Source organism: Giraffa tippelskirchi, chromosome 8 (assembly GCF_054371585.1).
Source record: "Giraffa tippelskirchi isolate mGirTip1 chromosome 8, T2T-mGirTip1v1.2.pri, whole genome shotgun sequence".
NCBI classification, from domain to species: Eukaryota; Metazoa; Chordata; class Mammalia; order Artiodactyla; family Giraffidae; genus Giraffa; species Giraffa tippelskirchi.
This window is the reverse complement of record NC_137282.1, coordinates 16,046,023-16,061,079: the sequence shown is the minus strand read 5'-3', so window position 1 is coordinate 16,061,079 and position 15,057 is coordinate 16,046,023.

Here is a 15,057-nt window from a genome sequence, read left to right as displayed (position 1 = left end):
CAAATTATTTCCAGCACGCATCTCTACAGAGATATTCCCTTAGCTACCTAAGGCTTAATATTACCCAATTTCTGCTTGCGTAAAATGTAATTTTAGTATGGAGGTAATAAATTGTTCCTTTTGGAAAATTTGAAAAAGTAACAAAATAGAAGGGAAAAGTTACAGGTAATCCTACCACACCAAGTAGACATGAACATTTTTATTGTTGCTTAGTCCCTAAGTCATGTCCGATTCTTTTGAGACCTCATGGACTGTAGCCCACCAGGCTCCTCTGTCCATGGGATTCTCCAGGCAAGAATACTGGAGTGGGTTGCTGTTTCCTTCTCCAGGGGATCTTCCTGACCCAGGGATTGAACCCGTGTCTCCTACTTGGCAGACGGCTTTTTTTTACCACTGAACCACCTGGGAAACCCCATGAACATTTTTAGGCAGATTCTGATCTTTTTTGTTTGTGCTGATCCTCTGAGTTGTGGTGTTGTGGTTATAATGTACACAGCTTTTGTGTCTTTCTTGTTTTGTTTATTCACAGGCCTTTTCTATGATGTTGTAAATGCTTGGTAAACATCATTTTTCATAGCTGCCTGATTAAAATCTTTTTGTTCCCAGTTTTCTGGTTATTACAAATGATATTGTAATGTACATTTTTGTGCATTGAATGTGTTTTTCTAATTCTGTTTCAGAATATTTGCTTAGGATAGAGGCCAGGAATAGAATGAGTGGGTTCAAGTGGAAAAACATTAATTTTTCAGGCTGTTGATTAGTTTTTTTTTTTTCCTGAAATAGTTGCACGCCCACCAGCAATGGCCTTTTCATTCAATCCTCAATGGCACTGTCCATTCTCATTTAAGAGGCTGCTAATTTCATATTCTCTAACCTAATTGAAAGATATTAATGATAAACCAACAATAAACAAAAAACACAACCAAAATAATAAAACAGTAAAACTTTTCTTGCTCGTGTGCTCTGTGCCCAGTCGTGTCAGACTGCTTGTGATGCTATGGACTGTAGCTCACCAGGCTCCTCTGCCCAGGGGTTTCCCCTGGCAAGAATACTGGAGTGGGTTATTACCACTGTCTTTTCTAGGGGATCTTACCCAACCAGGGATTGAAACCGCATCTCTCGCGTCCCCCGCATCGGCACGCAGATTCTCTACCACTAGCACCACCTGAAAATTGGCCCTTGAACGCTTATCATGGACCAAATACTTGATGTTCTCGAACTCTGGTCTTCTCCCTCTGTTGGGTAGGTGTCAGGTTATGCCCAGTTAACAAACGAGGAAATCCAGGCATGTAGGTTAAGTAAACTGGCTCAAGTTTAAGTAGCTGGAATGCATATTTCTAACCTATTTACTAACCTATCAAATCTTCATTCATTTAAAATTAAGATATTTAGGATGTCCCCGATGGTCCAGTGGTTAAGCCTCCATGCTTTCAATACAGAGGGTGCAGGTTAGATTCCTGGCTAGGAAACTAAGATTCCCCCATGCTTTGTAGACCAGCTGAAAGAGAAAAAAATAAACAAATACATAAATAAAATTGAGATGCTTTCACTATCTTTGCTGACTTTAGTCCATTCCAGATTGTGTCTGCTTTTTCTGTACCTGTATCTGTTTCCTTTTTTTTTTTTTATTTTGCTGCTGGGGGTGGGGAGCGGGGAAGGCTTCACTGAGCCCTTAGAGTGGAAACACCAGTTCTCTGTAAGGTTTCACTGAGTCATCCTCTTCCTCAAGTGATTGTCTCATCTTGATGGTTCTAGAGCCCCATCATATGGGTAATGTAATGACTTCGGGGTACATGGATCTTGCCAACTAAAGTGTGGGCTCAGCTGGAACAGAATAAATGTGCCATCCATGGTCTGACTTAAGGTCATTACAGTTTTTGTCTATTTTTCTCTACCAGCTGACAATTGAAAAAAAAAAAACAAACGTACAACATGAAGGTTGGGAGTTAAGATTTTTGGGGGCAAAATGAGGACTATAGCCCTGGAGTATCTCAGTTAGGTCTGAGATACTGCTCCAAAGAAGTAGGGGGATGGTCAGGATATAAGTGATTTTGGTGAAGGGGGAGTATGTGCAATCAAGCACATACGTTTGCAGATTTCTGCTAGTCTCATGAAGGTCACTGCTAGTCAGAAGGAGCATAAGTTACCATGAAGGACTTCAGTACTTTTCCCAATATGAAAAGATACAAGATTTGGGCTCATAAAATCAGCTCTTGAAAATACCTAACCATCTGAAGACCTATTCTGCCAGTTTTTCCCGGAGCACAGAGGGCCTCATTCTTGATCCTCACCCTGAACTCCTTTCAGGTGTTGAAGGTCAGCAGCTGCAGCAGCTCACAATTTAATCCTTGTAGAGATAGATGGCAAGTGCCAATTGGTAGGTGACATGGTCCTTCTCTGTCTTTCCTGCTCTGATGAGTCAACTGGAAGGCCTGGTTTCTATCTGTTTTATCTGGATGCTCACCAGCACACCAATGTTCTTTGCTGGCTGTGATTAGGTTTGTGTACGTGTGCTGTACTCAGCGGAGAAGGCAATGGCACCCCACTCCAGCACTCTTCTTGCCGGGAAAATCCCATGGACAGAGGAGCCTGGTAGGCTGCAGTCCATGGAGTCGCTAAGAGTCGGACACGACTGAGCGACTTCACTTTTTGCTTTCATGCATTGGAGAAGGAAATGGCAACTCACTTCAGTGTTCTTGCCTGGAGAATGCCAAGGATGGCGGAGCCTGGTGGGCTGCCGTCTATGGGGTTGCACAGAGTCGGACACGACTGAAGCGACTTAGCAGCAGCAGCAGCAGCAGCAGCAGCTGTACTCAGTCATGTCCAGCTCATTGCAACCGCATGGACTGCAACCCACCAATTTCCTCTGTCCATGGGATTTCCCAGGCAAGAATACTGGATTGGGTTGCCATTTTCTCCTCCAAGGGGTCTTCCTTATCCAAAGATCAAACCTGAGTCTCCTATGTCTCCTTGCACTGGCAAGCGGATACTTTCACCACTGAGCCACCTGGAAACCCATGGGTAGGTTTAAGCCACTCCTAAGTCTCACCCAGACCTGCCTTCTCTCCGTGGACCACTGCCATCGCTGTTTCTGCTACTTAAAATTCTTGCCTGCAACAGTCTATCCAACAGTTTGAAAAATACTGGGGCAATAATTATTTTTTAAAAGTTCTTCAGATGACTTTAATACAACAGGACAGAGGATCCTTCTCTGGATGTTTTAGTGTGGTAGCTTCATCTGTAAAATGGATGCTTTGGAATTACTGGCCCTCATAGAGAAAGCATTCTGAGCAGTTTGACCAAAGATAAACCATTCCATCTCTCTGCAAGTGCCTGTCAATAAAAAGGAAGAGAAAATTAAGAAATTAAAAAAGTGTTAGAAATGAAATGAGCATGATGACAATACCAGTAATAATAAAACTAATGTTTATTGACTATATTATGTGCCTGACACTGTATCTCCTTTATATCTTTTACTCTGAGGCTGGTGTTACGAAATAGAGGATTATTATTTTCATTTTACAAGTGATTTTATGATTTAGAAACGTTAACTTATTTGATCAAGATGACACAACTAGCGAGTCTGGAACCAGGATTTCAGAGAGGCGGCCTGACTTCCAGTTGGCATAACCAACCATGACAGAATGCTGGGGTGGTGGGGGGGTGGGGAGAGGGCAAGGTTTATGGGAAGAAATAGCCTAACCCTAGCTCTTTAATGTTTAAATAGCAAATATAAATAAGAAGCAAGCAGAAGATTTGTATTATTTAATTAATAAACTTTGTTTTTATATCTATACACAAAGAAAAAACTCACCTTCCTTTTTCAAGTATCTATGAAACGCTTACAGAATGTGTTCAATTCTGGGCCAAAAATAAAATGTTGAAAACCAGAAACTATGCAAGCTATATTTATAGATGAAAATGAACTCTAAAATTAGCAGATTTTAATAGTACAAAAAAATCAATAATTCTCTCCAAACTCAATCTCTATTTTAAAAAATCACAATTCCAAACAATTCCTAAGTAAGAGAGGGAACTGTAAGTAGAAGAATAATTGCATGTAATACAACAGCAATGGAGGCTATATATTAAAACAATATTTTCTAGATTCTACATATATGCATTAATATACAATACTTGTTTTAATACAACATTGTAAAGCAACTGTACTCCAATAAAAATTTTAAAAATAAAAACAATATTTTGATATGCAGCCAGATAAGCACATTATCCAGCACTGTGATATTGGAGAAGACTCTTAAGAGTCTCTTGGACTGCAAGGAGATCCAATCAGTCTATCCTAAAGGAAATCAGTCCTGAATATTCATTTGAAAGAGAATGATGCTGAAGCTGAAGCTCCAATAGTTTGGCCACCTGATGCGAAGAACTGACTCACTGGAAAAGACCCTGATGCTGGAAATGATTGAAGATGGGAGGAGAAGGGGACGACAGAGGATGAGATGGTTGGATGGCATTGCCTGCTCAATGGACATGAGTTTGAGCAAGCTCTGGGAGTTGGTGATGGACAGGGAGGCCTGGCGTGCTGCAGTCCATGGGGTCGCAAAGAGTGGGACACGACTGAGCAACTGAACTGAACTGAACTGAAGCAGGTTATATCTAAAGATAGGCAAAAAATTATCTTAAGAGTTAAATTTTTTTTGGCAAAAAGAATTAAAGTAAATAATCACAACACTGAACTATTTCCTCTAAGATGATAAAAAAATTAAGTTACCTTTGATGACCTAATTAGGCTGCTGAATGGATGAACTCCATCCATATCTTTCTAATGGAATGGGATAGAAAGGAAATATAGTGTGAGACCATAGCTAAAAGCTAAGGAGAATACTATAAAATACATTTTTTTGCTTCTCCCTTATTTATGTGACTGGTCATCTCCTTATAGAAGTCACCTAAATGCGCCTGTGCTGAGAAAAGCAGGATTATCTGCCATATTGCATTCTGAGTTCTTTGAAGTGATTATAAATTGGTGAATCAATTATGCTGGTAAATGCCAGGTTTCAAATATTAAACAGCTAATCTATACTTATTAAGATCTCTCAGCAGTTTAATTTCTAAACCCACCTTAGGTGAGTATTGTTATTCATTTATATTAATTTGTGTATATGTATTTGAATATATACACAGAAAATATTTCATCCATTCTTGGTCTGATTTTCTTTTCTCTTCCATGAAATTCTATTAGCTTACAGTATTCTAAACACATTTGCAATTATCTTAAGGACCCTAATGCAGTGTCAGGCACTGATAATTTCATTAATTTCAGTCAATATGCAGAAATCATTAATTTAACATTCACATACTTAACTAATTGAAACAACCTCTTTTCTATACTTTCCAATGTTTTTCCTCCCACTCTACATTTTCTCCTATTTCATCATTGCTAGCAATACTCTTCCCCTTTGCTCATGTGTGATGACCTTTTATTAAAAGTTAATCTTTTTCCTGCATTTTCAGGATATTAGGTTAATATTGTACCTTTCTCTCAGCATCTGGGTTTCATTTTAGCTGGGAGAAGATTATTGTCCCGATTTCATGTCTTGTACTTTAAATTGCTGATTTATTTTTCCCAAAGGCTTATATTTTCTATCTTGTATCACAATCATGTGTGTGAATGTGTGTGTGTTTTATCTCCACTCCTAGAGTGTGAGTGTTCATGTTTGCCTTATTGTGGTTTTCCCTTGGACTGGAGGATATCGAACCAGTCCATCCTAAAGGAGATCAGTCCTGGGTGTTCATTGGAAGGACTGATGTTGAAGCTGAAACTCCAATACTTTGGCCACCTCATGCGAAGAGTTGACTCATTGGAAAAGACCCTGATGCTGGGAAAGATTGGGGGCAGGAGGAGAAGGGAACGACAGAAGATGAGATGGTTGGATTGCATCACCGACTCAATAAACATGGGTTTGGGTAAACTCCAAGAGGTGGTGATGGACAGGGAGGCCTGGCATGCTGCGATTCATGGGATCGCAAAGACTCAGACACGACTGAGCGACTGAACTGAACTGAACTGAACTGATATATACAGTATAGTGCTTTGCACATATTAACTGTTCAATAAACACATTAAAAGAGAAAACTAATGGTGCCTTTATCTTTTGCAAGCAAATTCCTTGTTTTTGCTTTCCTTGACTTGCTTGCATATAACCTCCCTACTACAGGCCCCTTTGCGGAAGATGTGTTCTTTTTTTTTTTTTTTTTTTTTAAGTATTTGTTCATGGCTGGGCTGGGTCTTTATTGCTGTGCAAGGACTTTCTCTAGTTGGGGTGCGCAGTCTTCTCATGCCGATGGCTTCTCTTGATGCAGAGTGCAGGCTTCAGTCTCTGTGGTGCACAGGCTTAGCTTCTCTGTGGCATGTGGGATCTTCCTGGCCCAGGAGTCAAACCCATGTTCCTGCACTGGCAGGCAGAGTCTTAACCTCTGGACCACCAGGCGAGTCTCTTGCTCTTACCTGTTGCAAGCAACTTCTCTGCTCTCATTTTTGCTTTCCTTGACTTACCCACATATAACCTCCTTTCTACAGGCACTTTTGTGGAAGATGGATTCCTGTGAGGTCTGACCACCAGAAACATTACCAATATTATTCCTAGACGAAAACTTAAGTTATTTTCAAGTTCAACTTGGAACTCTGTAAAATCAGCAGATGGATATGCAAATAACCATATCTAGTTTCCTCAACAATAAATTCAAACTTTCCCTAGTCCCAACCACCACATCAGCTTAGATTTTACAGACTTTTTATACAGTGTAATGTTTATCAGTGATTTCTTAGAAAGACTTCACCACTTGTGTGATTTCTTTACCCTTATGACTTCTCCCTTGATTTGAAATTGTATCTTTACCCATCTAAGAGCTACCCTGGTGGCTCAGATGGTAAAGAATCTGCCTGAAATGCAGGAGATCCGGGTTCAATCACTGGGTCAGGACGAACCCTTGGAGAAGGAAATGGCTACCCACTCTAGTATTCTTGCCAGGAGAATCCCATGGACAGAGGAATCTGGAGGGCTACGGTCATTGGGGTCGCAAAGAGTCAGACATGACTGAGCAACTATAACACTAAGTGGCTATCAGCTAGACTCAGAAATGCAGCCTGCATAACTGGTCTTAAATGATAAAGGATGGACAAACTCAGAAAATACACAAAATCTGATGTGTTAACATGATCATAGCATCCATGTATCCACAGGGCTGAACATTTGTGTTCTGTGGGTGCACTGATGTGATGCTATAATTTGCAGTGCTCAAGAATATGACTCTCAAATTCTCATATCTACATGGTCATGTTCGAGCAAGCCCTGTCCATGTTTCCATTTATCAAAGAGGTAGTAAAATGAACTTGTTTTAGCTCTTCACACTCTGCTCTGTCCTAAGGGTCTCAGAGATTTATCACAAGCTTCAATTAATGTATAGTTTTAACCTACTTAAGATTCTGATGCTCACCCCAGTAATTGATTGCTAAGAAATATTGTGATGATTTTATCCAGACAGACTCTTTTGAGACAGATACGTAACTTCCCTGCCCATGGAAAGTGTCTTTTTGTAGCTTCATTAATTCTTCCTGTGAGTTTTTCTGCTCAAATTCTCCTGTACACTCCAACACTGGCCCCTCAAACAAACCCAGTCCAATTCCCTGGAATTATCTTTTTTCCATTAAGACAGCACAGGTAGAGGAAGAATTATGGATTACCTAATCAGATATTCCCAGATCTATGTGAAATTCATTTGTATCATTCTGTCTCTTTGCTCTTTTTCCTTGGTAATTCAAACTGATTTCCAATTCTCTGTTGAACTGTATGTTATTCAGCTCTCTATTCAAAGTGAAATTTATGTACTGCAAAGTACTTTCCCTTCATGTTTTTCCAATAGGTAAGTATAACTTACTGTTGTGCCTATAGAATAATTTACATGAAGGACATTTAGCTACACACTGGGATCTTCTGATATTAGGAAAGATTATTTTCACTGGGCTCCTTTGGCAGAGGAAATATTCTCTAAAAGATATCTCATCCTCTGTGGTAGACTGTATTCTTGTTTAGCAAATATTCTCTCCCCCTCCTCCCGGCATGGGAAGAATAGAATATTCGTGTTGGGCTTGAACACATGACATGGTTAATAAAGCGTGAACAGATGTGACAGTTTAGTTCAGTAGCTCAGTCATGTCCGACTCTTTGCAACCCCATGGACTGCAGCACTCCAGGCCTCCCTGTCCATCATCAACTCCCGGAGCTTGCTTAAACCCATGTCCTTTGAGTCGGTGATGCCATCCCACCATCTCATCCTCTGTAGTCCCCTTCTCCTCCTCCCTTCTATCTTTCCCAGCATGAATCTATTTGTCACTTTCACTATATACTCTTAAGGGATTTGATTTAGGTCATACCTGAATGGTCTAGTGGTTTTCCCTACTTTCTTCAATTTAAGTCTGAATTTCGCAATAAGGAGTTTATGATCTGAGCCACAGTCAGCTCCCGGTCTTGTTTTTGCTGGCTGTATAGATCATTAAATGATCTCTGTTCATTTCCAAGGCAAACCATTCAATATCACAGTAAGCCAAGTCTATGTCCCAATCAGTAATGCTGAAGAAGCTGACGTTGAGTGGTTCTATGAAGACCTATAAAGACCTTTTAGAACTAAGACCCCCAAAAGATGTCCTTTTCATTATAGGGGACTGAAATGCAAAAGAAGGAAGTCAAAGGATTCCTGGGGTAACAGATAAGTTTGGCTTGGGAGTACAAAATGAAGCGGGGCAAAGATAAACAGAGTTTTGCCAAGAGAACGCACTGGTCATGGCAAACACCCTCTTCCAACAACACAAGAGAAGACTCTACACACATGGACATCACCAGATGGTCAATACCAAAATCAGATGTGACAGTATATATGTTTATATCATTCTGCTTGCACTGCTGGGCACTGCAGTAAAGCAATATGCCTTAGGTAGTAGCTGATCTTTCATTTTGAGACTTTGAGTAAAAAGACTTGTGGGGTAGTTCTGAACCAGAGTTGTTACCTGTAGAAAGTTGATATAACTGACCTGCAAACCAGGTCAGAATGTGGAGAAACATAATGGTTGTAAGTCTCTGAGATTTGGGGTTGCTTCTTTAAAAAAAAAAATTATTTAGTTGACATATAGTTGGTTTACAACATGTGTCAATTTCTGCTGGACAGCAGAGTGACCCAGCTATACATACACATATATTCTTTTTCATATTCTTTTCCATTATGAAATTCTCCAGGCAAGAATACTGGAATGGGTTGCCATGCTCTCCTCCAGGGGATCTTCCCAAACCAGGGATCAAACCCAGGTCTCTTGCATTGCAGGCAGATTCTTTACTGTCTGAGCCACCAGGGAAGCCCAATAATATTGGAGTGGGTAGCCTATCCCTTCTTCAAGGGATCTTTCCGACCCAGGAATTGAACTGGGGTCTCTTCCATTGCAGGCAGATTTTTATACAGTTGGACTTTTTTTTATATATACAGTTGGACTGTACATTTTTTATACAGTTGGATTTTATATACAGTTAGACTTTTTTTTTTTAATCTCGCTGTGGCATGCAGGATCTTAGTTCCCCAACCAAGGATGGAACCTGTGCTCCCTGCAGTAGAATCGCAGACTCTTGACCATTGACTGCCATGTAAGTCCCCTGGGGTTGCTTCTTATGAAGCGTTTTCATAAGGAACGTTTGCTCAGTGGCAATTCAGAATTGTTATGGCTCATTGATTGCTGTGTCTCTCCCATTTTTCACCTTTTTTAATGGGATAGTTTATTGCTGTCATCCTGGTCTCCTTTCACCTTTATATGATATATATGTATGTGTGTGTGTGGGGGGGTGGTGGTGTATGTGGTCAAAAGAGGATATAAATAGATTTTGTTTTCAGCTCATAAGTGTCTGGATCAAGAGGAATCAAATCTGGACCTGCTGCAGATGCTAGTACAAGATCCTGAATTTCAAATCAGATGCCCTTTGGAGTTCCCACCTCCAGAAGTGTATGAGTTTACGTTGAATGCAGAGAGAAGGTCCGTCAATAGTTGAGACCAATAGGATAAACTCTGGTGAGCTCTACTCCCTCCACTGACATCCCAAATCTGTTCCCCAAAGCACAGGGGGCTGGGAAATGTGGACGGTGAGGTGCCAGGTCTCCGTAGTCTCCCCAGCTCCCCCTCCTCTTTTGGCCCAGTTGCCCCCTCCCCCAACACCCCTCTGTTCCATCTAAGACTAAGCTGATGAAGGAACTGCCCAACCTTTCCCCACTGGCAAATCTTTACTCTCTCCTTATCCACCCCCACAGGAAGAAAATACTGCTGAGCCCCAGGGATGTCAGCTTGGCCATGTGGCCATATGACTCACTAAGAACAGTGTAGGGAGGGATAATGTACCAGGTGTAAAGAAGGCTTTAGGAAACATTGAAGGTTTATGACAGCCTTCCTACATTCCAGCCCTTATCCTGGTAATAGCATGCCCTGGATAGAAGCCACTCACACTACTGTGGAGTGAGAAGGACCAAGCATATAAGGCTGATCCAAACCAGTGGAGCTACCATCACCAGCTCACAGAACTGAGAGTGAAGAAAAAGTGTCTGCTGTCGCCATCATCTGAGCTTTAGAAGACATTTCTTTATGCAGCTCCATTGCAGCAAAAGCTGCCTTGATAAACTTTTGATAAAAAGAGGGGCTGATGTCCATATGTAGCTAGCATCTGAGCTAATCACCTTTCTGTCCAGACAGTTACATGTAGAAAATATCTAACTCAACGAAGGATTATTCTGGGCGGGATTTCCCTGGATGGTCAGTGGCTAAGAATCCACTCTTTCACTGCAGAGGGCACAGGTTCAATCCCTGGTTGGGGAACGAAGATCTCATATGTGTGGCCAAAAGCAAACCAACAAACAAATCACAACAGAAAAAGAATTATTCAGGAAAGTATTGAGTAAATTCGGTTTCCACTGGTATATTTTTCCATCTATGCATGTACAATGGGATACAGCATGAACCTGCCTCATAAGGCAATGAGTGCTAGTCCAGGTAGAGGTAACCTGTACTTCCAACAGATTTCTAGAATTAGATCCAGAATATTAATAATTCATGACCTTGTAAACATGATGCCTTTGGGCTATTCACTAGATTGCGTTGTAAAGAGTGACCACAAGCTTCTTTCCAGGGATGTTTACCTTTTGCCTTGATATTGATCTTTCACTCTAACTGCCTATATCCCAACACACAAAAATATGTCTAATTATGTGTCTTATGGATATAATTCATCATAAACTAAACATATTCAAAAATTTCATTGTTTGCCCTAAATTTCACATTATTATCTTTGGCACTATTATTGAACTGTGCCATCAATTCTTAGAAAAGTTGAAAGGAAGCTTAAGGCATGAAATCTAGATAATTATTATAAATTCAACAAATACATATATATATATATTTACATGCAAATTTATAAATTTCTTGAAAGGCAATATGAAGAATATTCAAATTTCAATAATAACAGCAGCCTTGCCAGAGATAGGGAGTGGGGGTGAGAGAAATGGATGAAATAGGTCAGAGGGTTAAAAACAGAAGTCTGTTAAATGAATGAACATGTTGGATGAACAGCAATCTGTATCATCTCTTATAAAAAATGAAGGTGAAGCTCCTTCTAGTAGATTTTTATTTCTTCTGTATCTTGTCATCAGAATATTGAAGAATGTGCAGTTTGTTTGCAGGAAACTCTGCTGTGAGAATTAGTGACCTGAAATAAACAGACTGCTAGATATTTCTCCAGTGAAAATGGGTTTATTTGGGAGCGGCAGCAATTTGGGGTCTGCAGGCACAGTCAACCACGTGTGATTCCTCCACAGGACAAGGAAAGGGGAACAGTTTTATAGAGAGGGAAAAGCAGTTGGCAGGGCTCTAGTAAGCAGAGTCAGTGACTTTTTCTTGGCTGAGTTCTTGCCAGGAAAGAAGAGGTGTCTTTCTTCTTCCCATTGGGTTCAGCTAACTTCACAGGCGTTTGAGAGCTCCCCCTTCTGGTATCCTAGCTCTATTTAATTGGGGCTTATTTTTTTCACACAGTCTACTTGAAATTCAGTGAATGATCAGAGAACTATTAATCTTGAAACAATGATGCTAGTTTACTTGTTTGCTATACAAAAATGTTGTTCTTTCTATTATGTATGAGTAATATGAAATTAAAATTTCAATATTTAACACACAGTTTAGCATCAACAGTCCTGTTATAATTAATTCAACGAGTAGAAAAACATTGCATCCATTAGAGAACAAGAAAATTAAATGGTGATTATAGCAGAAACACGTTGAAAATACAGAGTAGAATCTCAAAAGTTTGCATAAAACCCTTAGTGCTGAAAGGAAGAGTTCTGAAAGCCTGGCATATAAAGCTAAGGACTTTGTAAAAGTATTTTCTATGTAACAGATACAGCCAATAATACATATCTTTAAGTTCTCATTCTTACAATAGTCGCCCAAAAGATTAAGTAACCAGAATCAACTTTCAAGGGATATATGTGAGACCTGACAAACAAATATAAAAATATCTTAAAATTTTTATTGATGGATATAGAAGAAGAATTGAGTTACTGGAGAGTTAAAACATGTTCTTAACTGGTAAGTTTTAAGCAATTAAAAATTTTCCCAGATGAATTTTTTTAATGGAAAGCCTAAAGGCTTGTTTTCTCTCCTGAAATTTGACAAAGTAAAATACTAAAGTGGCATAAATACCCAAGAAATTTTTGAAAAGGAAAACCAATGGAAGGTATCGCTGTACATTATAAAATTAAAATAATTAGAATCATATCCTGCTGGAACAGAAGTCATCAGATCAGTGAAGTAAAGGGTATAGAAACAACTCCCATGTACCCAAGCCTGCCTGAGCGCCGAGCTGCTTCGGGTGTCTCTTCAGTCACGTCTGACTCTTTGTGACCCTACAGACCGTAGCCCGCCAGGCTCCTCTGTCCATGGGATTTCCCAGGCAAGAATACTGGAGTGGGTTGCCATCCCCTCCTCCAGGGGATCTTCGCAACCCAGGGATCGAACCCATGTCTCCTGTACTGCAGGCGGATTCTTTACCACTGAGCCACTGGGAAAACCCATACACAAGTTCATTATCTGATAAAGAAGTCATTTCACATTACTGGGCGTGAAGGAAGTAAAAGCTGCTGGCACAACTAATTAAATATTTAGAAAAAACTAAATCTTCATGATACTAAGAAAAAATTCTAGATAGGTTAAAAAGCTATATGTGAAAAGCAAAGTGTAGAAGAACATTTCCTTAGGTTATTTAAGCACAAAGATTTTTCTTAGCAAAAGGCAATGGATGAGATTTGACTACATGGAAATAAAAATGAGCATGTCAGAAACTGAGAAGAAAATATAAAAAATATATGCAAAAAGCATCAATACACTTTTTAATTAGGCTGTTCAAATAAAAAAGACAGCACTCAAAAAATGTAGAAAAAAGATTTCACGTATTTCAAGTTGCTAATGAGCAGAATATTCAATTACAGCCAACAGTATAAATTAAAACAAAAATTAGATACTATTTTTCTCCCATCAAGTGATTTTAGAATTGGTAACAGTGATGCCTTGAAAAAGGCATTTGTACACTACTCCTGACAGAGAAACAGGTACGGCCTTGCAGGAAATACATGGCCAAACCCATTAAGGGATTAAAATCAATTCATATCCTCTCATTCAATGATTTCAGTTAAATATATGGAAAAGCTCTATATATCAAGTTCATTGCTGCTGCTGCTGCTTAGTCTCTTTGGTCTTGTCCGACTCTGTGCAACCCTATGGACTGTAGCCCGCCTAGTGCCTCTGTCCATGGAATTCTCCAGGCAAGAATACTGGAGTGGGTTGCCATGCCCTCCTCCAGAGGATCTTCCCAATCCAGGGATCAAACCCAGGTCTCCTGCATTGCAGGCAGGTTCTTTACCACTGAGCCACCAGGGGAGCCCCATTAAGTTCATTACATTACAGCATGGTTTATAATAGTGGAGGTAAACGAATGCTCAGCAATAATAAAATAACTAAATGAATTGTGGTCCCTCCAGATGACTGACTGCTATGAAACTAATAATAATTATTAAAGAACATTTTATGTGGTTCCATAATCTTAACATGTGAAAGTTAAGACACAGAATTGTATATACAGCTTACTTATATATTATAGTGCTATTTATCCCTATCTATCTATTTGTCCAAAATATCACTGAGAGGTACAATTCTTAAAGTTTTATTATAATTTTCTGTAATGTCCAAATCTTCTAATGAATTGCTTTGTAGCAAGTAGGCAGATTTTCTCACTGCTACTTAGATGTGCAAATATCAAAACAAATTTTATATTCATTCCTTCATCTATTTGCTTATTTCTTTATTACTGCATCTTCTTCCTCACACGCTCCCCTTCCTACTGGATAGTTGAGGAGCTCAACTTTGTTAACTGACAGTATCTCAGTGTCTTCTTTTTTAAACGATTTCCTTTAGTTCATAGTGATGAGTTGACAACTCAAGTTTTCAGAGTTGAGCCTTCCATCTTTCTTCTTCCCAAGATGAGTCCTGATGTCTGGGCGAGGAGGGTCTTGTGTCCTCGGCGGGGGATGGAGAAGAGCCTTGAATCCTCAGTCTGTTGAGATCCTTCAGGGTCTTGCCTCTCTGAAGTGAAAACTGGGTGAGTCTGTTGATGCCAGTCTCTGGAAGATGGTGGCCCCTGCCTATCTCACCTCATGCCACTGTCTGTCGCTGATAAACATGGAGCCTGCTTTCTCTCAACTGGTAGGTGACCGGTTCCTGATTTCTTCTCTTAGAAGTGTTATATAACCTGAGGTCTCCATAAAGTTGCCATTCAACACCCACTCCCTAGCAATAACATCTCACCTTCTTCCCTACTGTAAGGACACGTGCCCTGCTCCTAAGGCAAGTATCATCAGCTACTTTCCACATCCTTTCACAGAGTGAATGGGAGTTTCCAGATAATTTCCATGCAATGCGGGAGCCAGGAAAGTCTCCGAGGAGATCAATTCAGGCCCTCTCTTTGC